This window comes from Muscardinus avellanarius (assembly GCF_963383645.1).
Source record: "Muscardinus avellanarius genome assembly, chromosome: 12".
NCBI classification, from domain to species: Eukaryota; Metazoa; Chordata; class Mammalia; order Rodentia; family Gliridae; genus Muscardinus; species Muscardinus avellanarius.
Genome location: NC_137798.1, coordinates 33080263 through 33096770, shown reverse-complemented (window position 1 = coordinate 33096770; position 16508 = coordinate 33080263). Strand labels below are relative to the sequence as shown.

At 34.8% G+C, this 16508-nt stretch overlaps 1 pseudogene across 1 annotated transcript; it reads right to left on the bottom strand.

The window, feature by feature from the left end:
* Nucleotides 1-15117: 15117 nt before the first annotated feature.
* Nucleotides 15118-15451, bottom strand: LOC308270759 (gamma-aminobutyric acid receptor-associated protein-like; annotated as a pseudogene). The gene has a single exon. The product of its transcript is annotated as a gamma-aminobutyric acid receptor-associated protein-like (transcript).
* Nucleotides 15452-16508: the final 1057 nt, after the last annotated feature.

The window sequence follows — 16508 nt, the reverse complement described above, 5'->3', positions numbered from 1 at the left end:
AACCACCTGAAGTGGAACTTCTGGCCACCTGGGGTTCTGTAACTCAAAGACAATGAATTTAGGGCAGGGCAGAAATTCAGCTGGTTCACCTTCTCAGTACAATATTAGGGTGGGGTAAGAGAATAAGAACACCAATTACATTAGGACAAGTTTGAAGTTAATGGAGAGAAAGCAAAAAGAAAAGATTGATCTGTCTTTATCTATCTATCTATCTATTCTATATCATCTAATTTTTACACTGGGGATTGGGCCATCAGTACTGTACCTCCAAGCTACACATTCAGATTTTTTTTTTTAGTTTTTTATTTTGAAACAGGGTCTTGCTAAGTTGCTAAAGCTAGCCTCAAACTGGCAATCCTCCAGTCAGCCTCCAAAGTATCGGGATTATAAACCGTGCACCACTGAGCCAAAAGATAGTGGAGAAATTGATCATGATTAGATAAGGTAGGGAGATAAACTGGCCCTAAGATTCCTGACTTGACGAACAAGATGGGTAGTATGGATATTAACTCAGAGTAGCAAAGTTGGTCTTAATATATGAATTCATTCTGTTGTCCCAATAACCCTAGGAGTCCTTCTGTGTTATTATTCCAGACTTACTGATTAGTTGACTGAAGTTCAGTAACTTCCCTAGGTAATCCAGTTAGCTACTAGCAGGGCTAGGATTAAAATTTGGGCAATGTGTCTCTGGGGCCCTCACTCTGAAACACTATGCTGCAGAGGATGGAGTAGTAATTTAGAGAAAGAGAACAAATTTTTATTTTAGGCATTTGGGATTTGAGGCAAATAAAACAGAGGAACTCTGGTACATTTTGTTATCATTATAGACCCATTTCAGAACATTGCTACCATGAAGAGCAGAGTTGACCCTGACAAAAGATAAATCCAGATAGCACTGAGTTATTGTTTGAGCCAATAGGACATCTTGACTTCTGCTTAATGTGCTGAGAGCTCTAATATTATATTATTACTAGACTATAGCAATTCATAGAAGAATTAGAGAGAGATTTTCTTCCTTAGAGACAATCATGTCATATGGCTGTTATAAATAGGTAGTTTTAAACATCAAATCTGAACAGTGTTGTTCAAGTCTCTTCCTAGCTCACTAGGTAGAATTCCTAAGGGGTTAATAGGACACTAAATAAACCCTGAAATGAAGAAATCATATGATTATTCAGTACCTTGGCCTTTATAGATAAAAAGAGCAGTTACTTTAAGAGTTGTATTTTATTTTTTAATGTGGGTGAAGTTCTCCTTAAGAATCAGTTACCGCCGGTAAGAAGTGCAATAACAGATATTAGTTCCAGCTTAGTTATGAAATTTCTGCCATATAATTAGAGACCTGCAAACTCAAATGAAGCAAAGAGAAGCCTCATTACTCAGAGATACTTGACAAATCGCTTTGCCACCTGCGTATTTCCTGTTAAATTTAGATCAAGATTGACAAAATATTTTTCCTTCAGTGCTTGTAACTCAAAAGCCAAAACTTCTAAGACTCCTTTGCCCTAGTTTTCCTTTTTTTTTTTTCCTTAAGAAATCTTTCTTTATAGAAACCTTTAGAACTCCTGTGAAACTTTTTTTTTTCTTTTTCCTTTGCTGTTTGGCATTCCACTTCAGAGTTAGGACTACGTGAAAGCTTTAAGATAACCACCACAACAGAAACAAAAGTGTGGCATCAAAATGAAGCTGACCTTTTGGCAGCCAGAATGGAACAAAATCTCTCCTTTAAATCCCTCCAGTATTTGGTGAATCTTCTAATCCTAAAGAGCTGACCCTTATTGATTCTTTTGGTGTTATAAAAGAAATATCATATCTGAAGGACTTTTTATAAAAGTCGGGAAATTCTCAACTACTTGGTTGAGAATTCTAATGTTGAATAAAGGATCAATAATAAGCACCAAAAGAAGGACTCTGATTATTTGATGAAAAATCTTTCAATTTTCTTTGATTGCAAGGGGGAGAGGCTTAAGACCTTCTGACATATACCCTATTAAACTATAGAACCTGAATATATATTATAAATAGACTGAGAGAATATTCAAATGTTGAGAATATAATAAAATTAATCAACTCAAAGGTATATTGATATGAACTTAATAAAAAATATAAATGCATGGATATATATGTTTGCTCCTCTGACTATATTTTAATTTTCTATTTAATTTTTCAAATATATGTGCAAGTACATTCAGGATACCCATATTTATTATGTGATTTGCCAATGATTCAGCATTCTTCTTACATGTAGACTCTGATTTTCAGGGTTTGAAGTCTCAGGTGTCATTTACTCTGGAAATAAGAACATTGTTTGGGGAGCTCTTAGGTCACTCTGCCTCATCTGGGTCACTGAGCTCAGATCCAGGCAGAACAGGATGTAGTTTATCTCCCCATGGGTTTCTTTTTGAGTGCATGCAGCTTTTAATATTCACTTGCTCCCTAGGGTCTAACTGGGTTACACTCAAAGTCCAGCTCAGCACAGTGGCCAGATTTCTGACACTCTTGAGGATATTGTGAACTACATTAAGGTTTGAAATATAGGTAAAGTTATACGCCACATATACACATTAAAGAAATAGATCCTAGAAAGTCACAATGTAAAGAAGCCTTTCTGCTTTCTAACTTGACCATTCAAATAATTTGAGATAATTCAAGTGACCTAATTATTAGAATGCTATTATTAATTTTGTATCTTACCTGTAAAATAGGCCCATGGCAAGCATCCCAAGAGCAGTGCAATGAGGAATCTGTAAGGAATATAGTGAAATATTGCTTACAGACTCAATTGGATGATGCAAGGTCTTTATAAATTCCCTCCTAACACTGACATTTACACTCAGCCTAGGGGTATTTCCAAAGCAATTAGTTATACCAAAAACACAATTAGTTTTAAAATATCTAAAATCCATAACAAAAGTAGAAAGCTCCCTGCTGTGATTGCACTTCATCAACAACAATGCAGTATATTAAAATCCTAGATTCAGACTGAAACAATAAATTGTGTGTGAGTGTGTGTGTGTGTGCGTGTGTGTGTGTGTGTGTGTGTGTGTGTGTGTGTGTGTGTACAATGCTAAGGCATTTGTTGTAAAAATGATGGAATACAAAATGCTATTAAAAACAATTAGAATGCAAGTGCTTTGGATTACACTTAACAACCCAAAGTATAATATGTCATGACAATTCCTGGAAAGAGTGAAAAATTTAAAAAGCCCAATATTCATGAGACTACATCTAAACTTAAATTAAGAGAAATTCTGTCAACTTAGACGACAATGATGTGACCCCATTTTAAGAACTATGTAAAATAAGGGAACCAGAAATTTATTTTAGTTTTTTTCTTTCAAGTAGAGAAAATTTGGCACAGAAGAATTCACAAGTGATAAAAAAAAATGTTAAGTAGTACAATTGAATACCACTGAGCACCCTAAAAAGTGGCAACAGCAAATATTCTTAGGACACAAGAGACAATGAGATGGAATGGTGTTTTCAGAGCACCAAAAGGAGGCTAACATGTATTGGATCCCATTAATTGGCTGGCAGATTATGGAACCACGGAAGAGTGGTGTCTTATTCCATTTGAGCTGTGATAACAAAATACCATAGACCAGTAGTATAGAAAGTAAATATTTATTTCTCACAGCTCTGGAGTCTGAAAGTCTACTATGATCAGGGGTCTGGCAGATTCACTATCTGGTGAGAGACCATTTTTGATACATGGATGTCATGTTTTTGGTGTTTATTCATGAGTAACCTCCCACAGATCCCACCCTTAATCTGTCTGATTGGTGGTTATATTTTAACCTATGGAATAGAGACCAAATGTGGAGCAACACCATATTTAGACCACAATTCTATTAGAAGTAGACACAATATAGACATATCATCACTGCCAGAAATGCTACTGTAAGTTGTGCAAGAAGGGAAAGAATAACTTGACTGGATCTCTACTAGCACACACCAGGGTCTACAATTTGTTGAATATAACCAGAAGTTAATTGTCACAGGGACCTTTGACTTATAGTTAAGCAAAAGAATATTTGCAGCCAAAGGAAAGTGACCAACCCAGCAATTACAAGAAATGGAAATGTAAAAAATCACTAGCTATCAATCATCCAATAATCCTACCTGCACCACAGTACCCATGGAAAGAAATGGTGCTGAAAAAACGTGGGCGTGTGATGAAACAAAATCCTTTAGGCTATAGTCTGATCTTTTAATGTTCAGTATCTGACCATCATTCTTTTCCTTCTCTGTGTAATATTTCTTTGGTGGCCTGCATTATTATTTTATTTGATTGGATGTAGAAGCTAAACATTACTCAACCTTACTCTGGAGTGGTTGTCATTGAGAATAAAAAAGATATATTAACACACCATTGAAAAACTAGAGAATTTACAGTTCTTTCCTACTTTTAATATATGTAAGGGCTCTGTCTACATATTTTGAGGTTTTCTCCTTATTCTGTAGGAGAAATGAATCAATCGAAGCTATTTTCATATAGTAATTTAGAATTATATAATCCGACCTATATTCAGTCTGCTTTAAACACTGCCTTAAATTTTATATAAATATTTCCAGATTCGAAATGCTTTAGTTAGCATTCTTATTACTGTAACCCAAACATCTATGTGCAAAATTCAAAGGAAGAAGGGTTTATTTACTCATAGATCTAGACACTTGAGAAGCATTGGCTATATGTCCTAAGAGCTCCGTAGCAAGAGCAGAAGCAAAGGGTAAGAGAGCAGACGCTGCAGGTGGGACCCTCCCCAGCAGCCGAATACCACCTCTAACAAGGATGCCTTCCTTGAGTACCACCTGAGGTCTAGGGGACGTTTTATATCCAAACTATAATACCAAACATCTATCTCTGAGATCATGTTGAAACATTTATTATTTCCTGTCTTCAAAGTTAATATCAAGTTTTACTCACATAAAAATATCATTGATTCTTGGTCTCTCTTTAAATATTCTTCTAATGCTTTATGTCTAATTCATTAGGAATGTATTTGGGTGAATTTATAGGTTTGGGTTATTTTTTCCTACTTTGAGCTATGCCAATTTAGCACTGATAATGTTCTTTTTAATCTCAGCCAAATCCAATTAATTTTAAAGTAAAATTGGAAAGCATAGTGTACAAAGCAGTAACTTTTCTTTGAAACAAAACTCAGAAATGCTAAATAAGCTGTGTGCCTTTCTCTACTCTTTCTTTAATACCATTTAAAGTTTGGACATTATTCTTATACTAGCATGGACAGTATAAGAGTTATTGTTTGTTGGGGTTTTGGGGTGGAGGAGATTGTTTTCTGTATTAATAAAGGTCCTCCAGACAGAATTTCTTCTCTTTGTGTGTGTATCTACACACACACACACAAAAAAAAAAAAACATATATTTATATATCACCATTATATAGTAATATGTATATGTATAGTATATATAGTATAATACTACAGTATACATAATATATAGTGCATCTATATGTATACATATGGTGTGTGTATACATATATACAAACACACACACATATATATACTATATATATTAATAGAGAATGAGGTCTATTTATTTCAAGATATTGGCTCATGGGGGCTAGAAAATGTAAAATTTGCAGGACAGATTATAGGCTGGAAATTCTGGCAAGTTTGATGTTGCAATCTGGAGTCCAAGTACGGATTCTAGGATTCCAGGATTCTATATGCAGAATTCCCACCTTTTTGAGGAAACTTGTACTTTTTTCTTAAGGCCTTCAGCTGACTGGATAAGACCCATCTACATAATGAGGGTTATCTGCTTCATCCAAAGTCCACTGATTTAAATATAATTCACATTTAAAAAGTGACTTCACAACAACCATGGCCTGGACTTTGACTAAACAACTGGGCCTGCCAGCCTAGCTTAGTTGACATATAAATTTAACCATCACATTTTTCTTCATCATGAGTTTCTCCTTTGCTTTCAGGTGATCATAAACCTACTTAAACTTAATTGATTTGCATTTTTACAAATTATTTTTAAAAGAGGGATATAAATTATTTGGAAAATGTGTTCTGAAACATGACTATCCTTGTGTATGTGTGTGTGTGGTACTAGGAATTGAACCCAAGGGCATTCTAACTTTGAGCTACACCTTCAACCCAATTTTATCTTTTTAGTCTGGGCAACGAGTTTTTTTAGTTCTTTGTATATTCTAGATATTTGTCCTATACTAGAGTGGTAGCTGGAAAAGATTTTCTCCCATTCATTTGGCTCTCTTTTGAGGTTCTAGATAGTATCCTATACTGCACAAAGCTCTTCAATTTAATGCAACACCACATATTAATTCTCGTTCTAATTTTTTGCACCTTTGAGGTCTTGAGGAAGTTTATACCAAGGCCTATATGTTTAAGTATTGGCCTTATGGTCAATAAATACATGAAAAAAAATGTTCAACATCATTAGCTACTAGAGGGATGCAAATCAAAGCTTTCCAGAGATTTCACCTAACACCAATCAGAATAGTAATATTTAAAACATAAACAATAATAAATGTTGGAGAGGATGTGGAGAAATAGTAACTCTGATACACTGTTGATAAAGTTGCAAATTAGTGCAACAACTTTGGAAAACAGTGTGGAGGATCCTTACAATAATGGGAATTAGTTTACCATAGAACTCAGCAATGCCACTTCTGGGTATCTACCCTAAAGAATTGAAAACAGATTACTTAGCAATGCATGCATATGTATCTTTATAGATGCAAAATCATAATTGGAATTAAATTATGGAGCCAGCTGAGATGTCCTTCAACAGATGAATGAATTATAAAATTATGAAATATATACACAATGGAATTCTCTTTTTTTTGGCGGAACTGGGTATTGATCTTAGGGGCATTATATCTGAACTACATCTCCAGACCTATTTTTTATTCTTTATTTTGAAACAAAGTATTTTGAAACAGCCTCACTAAGTGTCTGAGGCTGGCCACTAGCCTGTGATCCTCCTGACTCAGCCTCCCAACTCCTGGGCTTACAAGTGTGCCCCACCATGCCTTAGATACACAATAGAATTCTACTGAGCCATAATAAAGAACGAAATTAAGTCATTTGCAGAGAAATGGATGGAACTGGAAAATATTATGCCAAGTGACATTAGTCAGTCACAAAATGTGAAGGGTCAGATGTTTTCCCTCATATGCAGAAGCTACAGAGAAATTGGGAGTCAGGAGGGACTTCAAACAAAGGAGAGACCTTAGTGAAATGAAGGAGGCATTCTTACTGACGGAGACAGCAGTAGAGAAAGACTTAAGGAGGGAAATAACTCAATGGACATGATGTACATACACAGACTTATCAAAGCCAGTCACCGTGCTGAGCAGGTAAAGTGGGGAGGAAAAGGGAGTAAGGTGGAAACTCAGAGAGGGCTCAACAAGTGCTGTGTGTATGTATGCATCTATCACCCCAAATTGTACCAAGATATACGATTACAATGCATCAATTAAGAAAACTAAGGTTAATATAAAAATTCTTAGAGATACTGAATGTTTTTCTACAAACTTCTTTATATTATCTTAATTTTTCATATTTTATTAAAGTTCAGCTTCTAATATATAAAATATCAATTTCAAGTCAATGTTTATTTTAATAAGTAATGTTTTTATATTTATAGGTAGGTCACTTTTTATCAACATGTATTTAGTAAGCTTATGTAACGATGCTTGTATTTTAACTTTTTATCTTAAACTTTGTTAAACCTTGCTTCAGTGTTTGTTTCCATAATATTTTATTCAGAAATCTGGTCTGGAAGATTTTTTCTTGTGCAAATGATTACTTAATGCTTTTCTACAAATATACTTTATAAAAATATATTCAAAATAAAATTAAGGTTGCCAAGGAGATTAATGTCTTAGTCACTTTATAGTTTTGATTAATTACATGCTATTTCTCATACAATAATGATCTTTTATAAATCCTACCACTTTTCTATTCCTTTAGATAATTATTCTCCTTTAATTCATTTATTCAATGATATTTTACTTTTTTCCCTTTGTATCATTAAGATTCTTCCTTCAAAATATAATGGCTACCAATGTTTTGTTCTGTCTCCTAACAGTAGGATGAGTGGTATACAGATAAGAATGTCTTTAGAACATGATTGAATTATCTTTATTAATTTAAAAACATATTTCAATATTTGGATTGTCAAACTACATATGCTTCTTTTTAAATAAATGATAGTAAGTTGGAAAGTTATAGCTAATTAGCCATATATTTCTTGTAAAAAATTCATACACTAAGCTCATATACAAAAAAAAGATGAACTATTAATAGTTCCTTTTCTAAGCTGGGTTGAGTGGCCCATGCCTGTAAACCCAGTACTCGGGAGACTGAGACAGAAGTGTCACATATTGTGGCCAGTCTCAGCAACTTATTGAGACCATGTTTCAAAATCAAAAGCAAAATAGCCGGGCGTAGTGGTGCATGCTTGTAATCCCCATGCTTGGGAGGCAGAGACAGGAGGATCGCGCAGGTTTGAAGCCAGCCGTGCATGCTGGTTTAGGAGACCCTGTTTCCAAATTAAAATGTAAAAATAGGTCTGGGAGTGTAGCCCGGAGGTAGAAGGGCTTCCAGGAACCACAGTACCACCAAAAAAAAAAAAAAAAGCAAAATAGATCTGGGAAGGTACCTTGGAGGTAAATGCCCCTAAGGTTCAATCTCTAATACTACCAAAAAAAAAAAAAAAATCCTCTTCTGGAAATAATATTTTTCTCTATATAAAGTTTTTCATAAGCATAGCCTCATAATATTTTCTATGTCCCTTAGTATAATTGTGTATAAATGACTTCCACATTGCAAATTATAAATTAAGTGACAAAACTGGATACCATGAGATCTCATTTTGTTTTTTTATACCACAGCTATGACCACATAAATTTCAATTCTACTGTGAGCCTGCACTCTATTTTCCTTTCATTATATTCTCCAAACTGCAAACAAAATTTTTGAGAAATCACTTTTCAATTTGGGCAAGTTGTTTTAAACTTCTCCAAATTATATATGTAAAACATATGCTTTCTCCTTGTGCTGGCGTGGTGGTGCACGCTTGTAATCCCCGCACTTGGGATGTTAAGACAGGAGTATCGCGCAGGTTCGAAGCCAGCCTCAGCTACTTAGTGAGGCTCTCAGCAACTTAGTGAGACCCTGTTTCCAAATAAAATATAAAATAAGTCTGGGAGTATAGCCCGGAGGTAGAAAGCCTCTGGGTTCCACCCCCAGTACCACACACACACACACACACACACACACACACACAATATATATATATATATATATATATATGCTTTCTCCTCAATACAGTGTTAATTTTGAGGCTCAAATGAAAGGAAGTATGTGACTGTGTGACCTAAATGCATAAATTAAGCCAATGGTCATACTTGTAATCCCAGCACTTGGGAAGCTGAGACAGGAGACTGCAGGTTTGAGGTCCGCTCCAGCAATGTAGCCAGACCCTTTGGGATCCAAGTATCTGTTACCTATCATTCTGCTCTCAACTTTCATTAGATCAACTTTTTAAAATTCCACATTTGAGTAAGATAAACTCCAGTCCATCCAAGCTGTCACCAAATTTCATCCTTAATTATGACCAAACAGTATTCTATTGTGTATGTGTAACTCATTTTTAATCCATTCATAAATGATGAACATAAGGTGAATCCTTATCTTGGAAGTTATGAATAGTACTGTAATATACATGAACATTATGCTTTGTTAAAATTCATCCACTTGCTGCTTATTAGGTGATACTCTGCATATAAAACAGGAAATTTGAGTGCTAAGAGATGGAAAATATATGCCATTTAAATAATTAAGATTACCTTAGTTCATGAGCGACATAGATGTGAAAGCTGGAAACACCATTTGTGATAAAGAGACACTTCTTAATATTGCAGAACTGAATAGACAAATATTTGAAGGCTTTGCATGATCACTCAATAGCTTGTGGAGAAATCCAATAAAAACATTAGTATATGTACAGATGATATGAGTTACTCAACACAGTTAAACTATTCATCTTATATACACTAGTTCGTCCATTAGTTGCAGAGTACAAATGATTTACAACTGCACATAGCTTAACAAAAAAGGCCATACCCTGGGTCATCAGTCTAGTCTCAGCAGAATGCATTTGTAAGCATACAGCATATGTTCTCTGACTTTAATGAAATTAAGTTATAACTGAGTAACAAATAATGAAAGAAGAAATTCTAAATAATTGGAAATGAATTCTCATGCTTCAAAATAACATGTATGTCAAAAAACATACAATAGTCAAAGTTAACTATTTTATTGAAAGAAATGGAAATATGACTTTTCAAAACAGAAAGAAATGTAACTAAAGTATGTACATGTATGTCCCTATCATTTTTAACTCCATTATGATGTGATATTGTAATGCATTAACAAAAGTATATTAAAGTATAAAGCTGAACATAAAAATGAAATAAAAAGTTTTAAATTTATAGATAAGAAGAAAAACAAAAAATCTCAAATCTAAATTTCCATCTTTAGAAGCTAGACAAAGATATTAAATCGTTAGAATTCTAAAAGGAAAAGGAAAATTCAATGAAATGTGACATAAATATCAAAGAGAAAAATCAACAAATACAAAAGTTGTTTCTCTGTAAAGACTAGTAAAGTTGAAAAACAATTACCAAAGAAAATAATTACTGAAAGGAATAGCATATATTGCGCTTATATGCATTTAATCAGGAACATCAATAATAGTTATATAGATATAAAAAGAATAAAAAATTGTTGCCAATTGTATAATAATGTAGCTATTTGGGGTATTTAATTTATATACTTTAACAAAATAATTCTTACAAATACATATCAAATAAGAACAACCTTCAACATTTTGTCTCCCTCCATATAATTGTAAAATCTCTTCCCTGTTCTTTGCATTAAGTCATAATTCTCTTGATATGAACAGTCTCAAGGATATTTACATAAGAAACACCGTTATAATTGTTACAGATACAATCATTCTAATTTGGAAGTTAGCAAACTAAATTTTTACAAATAAGAAATTAAATCACAAACAAGTTCAACTCTTCTAGTATATAAAATATATTGTCGGTCATTTATCACATTAACAAAATAAAAGAGAAAAATACAATCAAAGCAAGAGGCAAAAGGATAATTTGATAACCTTAAAAATGTTTCATAGCTAAAACTCAGCAAACTAAAAAGAGAGAATAATTTTCTTGATGTGGCTACTGAGACCTACCACATCACGCTGGAGATGTAGTTAGCATGTATGAAGCCCTGGGTTTTTGTTACCAGAACCACACATAAATTGTACACACAACAACAACAAAAAGTGTGACTTCTTTATAATTTTCACTAATGAAACTTTTGCCCTGCATATGCAGTGTCAACATTCAGTGCTAGTCCCAGTAGGTGATCAAAGTAATTGAATACTGAGTGACTAAATAGATTACTCTACTGTTTTATCAACCTCTAAAATCTTGGAAGACTATGTTATGATTCAAATCTTCTTCCGTGAAGTTGCATGGATTTTCTTTATTCAGAGTTAAAAGTTGTAAGCCATGTGTGGTGGTGTGTGGTAGTGTGCCTATAATCCCAGAGAGTCTGAGACAGGGGAAGCAGCTTCAGCAATTTAGCGAGGCCCTGTTTCAAAATTACAAATAAAAGGGGCCAAGGGTTTAGCTCAGAAGTAGAATGCCCCTGGCTTCAATCCTATGTATGCCCCCATGCACAGACATTTGTTTAGTGCTAGAGATAGAACCCACAGCCTTGTGCATGCTACAGCACTCTACCACTGGGCAATACCCCAAGCCCCAGAGATAAATGTTTTAAATGCTTCTTCTCAGCCAGGCGTGGTGGTGCACGCTTGTAATCCCAGCATTTGGGGGGCTGAGACTGGAGGATCACAGTTCGCGGACAGCCTCAGCTACTTAGTGAGGCCCTTTGCAACTCAGTGAGACCATTTTTCAAAATAAGGAATAAAAAATAGGGCAGGGGGTGTAGCTCGGAGGTCAAATGCCCCTGGGTTCCATCCCCAGACCCGTAAAAAAAAAAAAAAAAAATGCTTCTTCTCAAATAAAAGAAATGCTCCTTTTAACAATATTGTTATCAAATTTTCTTTTCCAGTTAAGTAAAATGTTCAGCATATTCCTTAGCCTCCTCCATTACTGATATGTAAAATAGTTTCCCAGAGCCCAGAGAAGCATTATAGTACTGATGTTAAGAGCAGAGCCCACATATTGTTAACCTGACTGACTTTCAATCCCAGCCATCAGTAGAGTCACAGTCATCTTATGAGTTGCTTCACCTTTCTAAACCTCATTATATGTAGTTAAAATGGAAAAAAAATAACATTGTCTCTAAGGGTCACTGTACAGATTATAATTTGAATATTTATGCCTGCTGCTTTACATAATACCTAACACATGGTCAATATTTAAACAGTTATTTTTATAACAAACCAATGACTCCACGGTCCCTGATTATACTCCATAATGGAACCCTGAAAACTTTTTTTTAAAAAAAGAAAGCGCGTTATAATTATACACAATAATGAACTTTTTATTATATATTGAAAGTTCTTAAGAATTTAAACAGAAAAATCTGTTTCTAAAGGAAGTTTTAGAAAGCAGAGCTTTGAAATTAATGTTATAAATTAAGTGCATTCATTTTATGTAGATTACACTTTTGTCATGTCTTGAAAACAGTGAGCAATGAAGAGTATGAGGAGTGTTGCTATACCTCCATGAACACAGTACAATTATTTTCCTAAATGCAAGAAAGTCCCTACTCAAATAAGGGTTTCAAGCATAAGGAAGCATATATTATATTTTGGAAACAAATCATTAATTCTGATAAGAAGTACTAGGTTCTCCAAGTTTTACCAAAAATCTCGAGGGCTTTTGTTAATTGTCTATGGCTTCACATTAAAATATTTTTTGATATGTTGGCCTTCACTAGGCAATGCACTGTTCTTATTGGAATCAGCCAACAACAATATAGGTACTAACAAAAAAGGTAAAATTAGCAAAGAAGAACATATTAACTAATATGGTACTTGAAAAAACATAATTTTATATAAAAAGTAAAATAGAAGTTTAATATTCAATATAATCTTTAAAAATGGCTAAGAATTGATGAACAAATATTGCTAAGAACACCTTAAAGTAGGAAGAATGTGTAGTTATATCCTCTCTAGAATCATGAGTTCTGTCTGCCTAACAAAATTATAAAGTTAGAATTAGAATCTAAAAAAAGTAAGTAAATACACTTATGAAACAAATAGTCGGAATGTATCTGGGACTGTTTACACATTGGTAGAAGAGTGTATAACTTGAGAGTCCTGCCTTTTTAAGATTTTTACTCATTCGTCATACATAAAGTACCAGAAATTTCTAGTGGAATATTTGTGTAGCTGAGTGGAAAGCCTTTATTTTGCAATCAGAAACAATAATGAAACAAACTATTCCAAATGAACTTTCTAGGAATCAGAATTTTTAACTCGTAATATGGTTCTTTAGAATCCATAAAAGAAAAAATTGAGAGTTAAAAGCATTATTTTATTGAAGACAATATAATTTCCAGAGACCATGGATAGATATTTAACAATGAACTACTTAACATCATTCTATAGAAATGTTTAGAAAATTTGATGAGCTAACATTTTGCTATGGTAATTTGGATGTAAAAGTTTGACAACATGGCACAGTTTCTTTATGTGTGTGTGTGTGTATTTAATTGCTTCTTGATAATTGAAACAGAAAGATGCTAATTGTAGTTGATAGCATGTATCCTCAAATCCCAACTCCAACTCGGTATTAAGGAATCCTGGAAGTTGAATTTTGAGATTGAAACTTCAAGAGACCCTAACACTCTCTGTGTCAAAGCAAATAAACAAAAATTAATTGTGGGACGCGGAATAACAATTAAGTGTGTGATTCAGTAAACAAAGATCCTCAAGCACCTATTACAATATAACTAACATTATTGTTGCTTTCAATATAAAAAAAAAAAAAAAACCTTGAAGACGTAGTCTTAACTCTCAAGGAATTAAAGAGATTATTTGGAGATTCATACAAGATAACACCATGCATTATTTAAGGGCTTACTGGTTTGACACAGAATTTCAAGGGAGCGGAAAGTTAATAGAGGTTTTGCCAATCAGGAGAGAACTCTAGGAGGAGGTGAACTGGAGCCTGGCCGATTGGTTTGGGTGAGATTTTTATAGTAAAGAGAAACGACAAAAGCATTGAATATAAGAATGGAATTAATATTAATGGGGACACATGTTGGGAAGAAACATAACTGTACAATTGCTGAGATAAATATTCCTCAAGTATGAACCTGGAAAACTTGCACCATATTGAATCAAAATTTCTGTGTCAGCATAGAGGTGCATTTCCAGTCTGAGTTTTATGTGTTTTTCTCTCTCTCTCCCTCTTATTCTTTTTACTATAGGGGTATATGTGTGGGGACATGTGCAAATAAATAAAGTAAAATACATTTTCCAAACACATTCTTCAATATTTACTTTAATTCTTTGTCATGTATTTTGTTAAGACTTTCAGAATTTAAGCATGCAAATAAATGCATGGAAAGGAGTAATGTGTATGGGTTGAGAAACAGTTGAATGACACAAAACACAACCTTTGCTTCTTTTTTTTTTTTTTTTCCAGCTTGGTGGGTTTCCTCTTTATTGATGTGCCTCTTACCTTCCTCCAAAAAGAAGGTAGTGAAAGGAAAGGATTGCTGGGGTTCTGAGCTCCCCCCGATCCCCCCCCCCCCCGGGCAGTTAGAAAGGGAACAAAAACCAAAACAATCACTGCATGTGACCGAGATTGTCAATCATAAAGTCTAAAGCAGAGTAGGGAAAGAAGGCAAAGAAAGGAGGGAAAGGTGGGGAAGAAGAGGCACAAGAGGCCATGTCTACCATCAACCCCTCCTGGTAAGAGAAGCTGGAACGAAAGCCTCAAACATTAAGAAGTGTCAGTCCTGAGGAAGGAAGGTGGTGTTTGAGCCTGGAGGTGGAGGTCAAGGAAGGGGTGCCGCCTCTCTCTTTGTAGAACGGGACCCCCCACCTCAGGGGCAGCAGCTTCACAGATCATAGACACTTTCATCGCTGTAGGCAATGGATAGAAAGAAGTCTTCTTCATGGTGTTCCTGGTATAGCTGGCCCATCGTGGCACTAGTGGGTGGAATGACATTGTTGACAGAGAAAAACAAGGCAGCCTCGGCTCGGAGATGAATCCGCTTCTGGATCAAGAAGTAGAACTGACCAACTGTGAGATCAGAAGGCACCAGGTCTCCTATCCGAGCTTTGGGAGCCTTTTCTACTATCACCGGGACCCGGTCCGGGTATTTCTTTCGGGTCTTCTCGCCCTCGGAGCGGCTCTTCTCGAACGGATGCTCCTCTGTACACGAACTTCATCCTCCTGAGCCGGGTGGACCGAGCACGCTGAGGGAGCTGGGGCGGGCTGGGGGCGGCGGCGCGGAGCCCAACCTTTGCTTCTTTTAGCCTGCAAAGTGTGTACTTTTTTCAGGTAGAGTATGAGATTGTGTATATATAGTGAACAGATTTTTCTACATTTCTAAGAATGCGAAATGAAGTAATGAAATTGCAGGCAGAAGTTTTTTGGAAAATTGTCTTGCCCATAAGAGTTTTCACACGGGAGCAAAGATTACTAAGGTGAATCACAAACTCTTCAATATTTAAGGGAATACTATCAAGCTCAGTTCCTAAAGTACTAACTGTGAACAAGGTGGCTGACGTAACTACTTAAAGTAGATTTCCTCTTTATAGGGAATATTTTTCTATTTACAAAAATGTATTTTCCCTATTTAATACTATAGCATAGCTTTCTTGAATGTGAAAAAATAGCTAAATTACAATACACAGTAAGTTATGTTGCCTTGCAATAGCTTTAGTTCAGTGGAATAAAGATTAACATCATAATTATTTATAGTCATAATGAAGATAAGACATCATCTTCATAAGGAAGATAAAAAGGAAATGTTACTAAATTATTCAGCTTCTCACATCACAGAGATTTCAGACACCGGGTAAATATATATTTGTTTGTTTATTGCTAAACAAAAATTAAGAGAGGTCTGGGACCCCAGAGGAAATCAACTTTACTTATGATCAAATGTTTAAAAAGGCCATTACCAGTGTCCAGATAAGTAAATGTTCTAGAAACTCAGTCTTAGAATGTGTTGCTTTGCTTTCATTTTTTTCTCTTGCCTTGATCTAGAATTATTATCAAAAAGACATGTGCTTAGCTCAATATTTTTGCTGCAGACTTTCCTACTTTTAATATACCACCACCACCCTGCAAGTATTGTCTGTTGTTTAAAATCAATATTACTTATTATTTCCCACCCCAAATCCTTATCATTCCTCTCCTTTGAAAAGTCCTGAAATCATTCAATAAATGTGGTATATTGATTGAATGTTTAAATATTTTCTTGGGTGGTCTTCCAAACTG